Source organism: Dama dama, chromosome 22 (genome assembly GCF_033118175.1).
Source record: "Dama dama isolate Ldn47 chromosome 22, ASM3311817v1, whole genome shotgun sequence".
Classification (NCBI taxonomy): Eukaryota; Metazoa; Chordata; class Mammalia; order Artiodactyla; family Cervidae; genus Dama; species Dama dama.
In genome coordinates, this window is record NC_083702.1 from 1,860,524 (window position 1) to 1,863,374 (window position 2,851).

Genomic DNA, 2,851 nt, shown 5'->3' on the forward strand with positions numbered 1-2,851 from the left:
GTCATTGTGGGCAGCACCCACCCTTCTCAGCAGGGCCAGCTCTTAACTTGACCCCGGCTACGAAGACCAAACAAGGCCAAGCTCCCAGGGTGGGTGGGCGTCAAGACTTCAGTGCTTTCCGGGGGACACAGTTCAATAGACACCAGACCGCAACCACCCATCTCCGAATCCAGCGGCTCCTCGGGTTGCCACGACAACCCTGAACTGGGCTGACAGATGAGGACGCTCCGCCGGGGATCAGGAGCTGGTCCAGGGCCACCGACCTGACTTGGAGGGCGGGTCAGACTCCTCGCTCACCCCTCCACCTCCGTCCCCAGGAACCCCCCCATCACAGGCCTACCCTCCCATCCCCAGGCCAGCCTCCTTCCTGCCCTCAGGTCAAGCAAACTCCTCAATGTCGTGGAAGTAACTTCCTTGTTTTCCTTTATGGTTTCACCACCCGTGTCTACAGCCCTGAAATGCGAGCGTGATCTTGCCTTTGGGGAGACTTTGTGAAAACAGAAGTGCGTGCACGTATTCGTTCAGTACCCTGCGTCTTCCGCTCAGCGTGACGGTTTTGAGATTAATCCCTGCTTTTCCCAGATTTGTGGCTAATTCCTTTTCACCGTGAGTGATGTCTCACTCTGCTGTTAAGCCTCTGGCTCGTCCCTCGAGGCTGTAAGGAGCAATGAGACCCAGCGCTGCCCCCTGGCAAGGGCTCCAGTGTGGGCCTGGCGGCCTGGGGTCTCCAGGCTCACACGCTAGACGCGGCCCCTACTGCCCTTGGAAAGGCCAGCCCGGCTCCCAGTGGGGCTGGACGAGGCCAGTCTATTTCCCCTCTGCGTTTTAGAGATTGCTTAGAGATTTACAAACATTGCTTGAATAGTTGCATTATTTTGGAATCATGTTAAGAGAGAGGAGGCTGTACAGTCTTGTGCGGAAAGCTTGAACTCTGCGGTCAGAAGGACAGCGACTCCGCCCACGGCCCACGTGATGCTGGGCGAACAGCGCCTCCTCTCTGGGCCCGGGCTCCTCACTGTGCTGCCTCGTGGGCAGAGGGGGTTAAAGAAGTCACGTCCAGATGGGTTTGCTAGGACCGCTATTCTCAGAGAGACAGAAGCATTCTTGCTTTGGAAAATAATCAAGCCGCACAAAAAGCAGATGGACAGCGGCCCCACACAGGGAGCAGACGTTACTCGAAAGGCCCATCCCCAGCGCTGTGGTCACCAGGAGCCTTCTCCCCGAGCCCCAGTGCGTCTGCCTCCCACTCTGTCCCGGCCTCTGTGGGGTGACTCTGCTCTCACGGGGCTTCAGGGTCTCCAGGCAGAGCCCTGACCAGTGAGTTAAAATGTGAACCACGGGTCAGGGTCACGGTCCTGTGTCTGAAGATTTGGAGCCAGAATTTAGCTCAGGGTCTAGCGAGTGGACTTGACTCCTGGGCCCCCAGACACCCTGAGGCAGCAGCGTCCACATACAGGCCAGCTCTTCACACTGACCGTCTGTGTCTCCCCCAAAATTCAAGTGTTGAAACCCCCACTGCGAGGGCCTCAGCATGTGAGTGTATGTGGACTTGGGTCTTTAAGATGATGGTACAAGGAGATCATGATGGTGGGCCTCGGTCCAACATGACCAGAGTCCTTGTAAGAATAGACCAGGATGCAGACACTCAGGTCGATGACCACACGAGGACATGGGGAGAAAACCGCGTCTACCGAGGGGAGAGGCCTCGGCAGGAGCCAGCCCTGTGAACAACTTGGCCTTGGACTTCCGCCCTCCAGGAGGCGAGGAAGTAAACGTCTGCTGTCGGAACCGCCCGGGCTCTAGGAAACTAAAGCAGCCTCCTCATCTCCCCCTTCCAAGCTCAGCCTGGCTCCTGTCTCCATGCTGGCTCCAAAATGGTCCATCCTTTTCCCCTCCTCCTCCTCAGGTGTGTCCCCGGACACTTTGTCACAGTGAGGGTTAGCTTTATGTGTCCGCTTGACTGGCCATGGGGGCCCTGGCAGCTGGTTGGATGCGGATCTGGGTATGTCTTCGAGGGTTCTGTGGACAGAATAAGTCTGGTCTTATTCTGGTGTGCCCTGCCCCACTCAAGGGTAGGTGGGGAGTCATACAATCCCTCGACCCCAGGATGGCACAGAAGGGAGAGGAGGTGCAAGCTCTCTCTCTCTGCAAACCCGATGTCCAGCTGCTCCTATCCAGAGACGTCGAGGACATTGTTGCTTTGGGCTCTAGTGCTTTGAGATTCACACTGGGACTCAAAGGACGGGCTGACCCTTCCTTATCTCAGGCCTCAGACTCAGCTGGGATCTGCTCACTGGCTGTCCTGGGGCCCCAGCCTGCAGGCAGCTTGTGGGGCTTCTCGGTCTCCATCACCATGGACACGGATTCCTACAATAAATCTCTTCTGTTTAGAGGCTTCCCAGGTGCCTCAGTAGGTAAAGAATCCACTTGCCAATGCAGGAGATGTGAGTTGGATCCCTGGGTGGGGAAGATCCTTTGGAGGAGGAAATGACCACCCGCTCCAGTGTTTTTTTTTTTTTTTTCTTCTTTTTTTTTTTTTTAAAAATATGGAACGCTTCACGAATTTGCGTGTCATCCTTGCGCAGGGGCCATGCTAATCTTTTCTGTATCGTTCCAATCTTAGTACATGTGCTGCCGAAGCGAGCACTCCAGTGTTTTTGCCTAGAGAATCCCATGGACAGAAGAGCCTGGTGGGCTACGGTCTGCCAATTCTTTGGGGCCGCAAAGAATCGGGCACAGCTTAGCACGCACTGCAGCACATCCCACTGGTCCTGCTTCTATGATGACCCCTGACTCCTTGGCAAGGAGGCCCCAAGGGAGTTCTGCCGGAGTACAGGGTGGGGAAGCTGTG

At 56.2% G+C, this 2,851-nt stretch overlaps 1 non-coding gene across 1 annotated transcript; it reads right to left on the reverse strand.

The window, feature by feature from the left end:
- Nucleotides 1-2,540: 2,540 nt before the first annotated feature.
- LOC133044140 (U6 spliceosomal RNA) lies at nucleotides 2,541-2,647 on the reverse strand. The gene has a single exon (XR_009689882.1). It is a non-coding gene; the product is annotated as a U6 spliceosomal RNA (small nuclear RNA).
- Nucleotides 2,648-2,851: the final 204 nt, after the last annotated feature.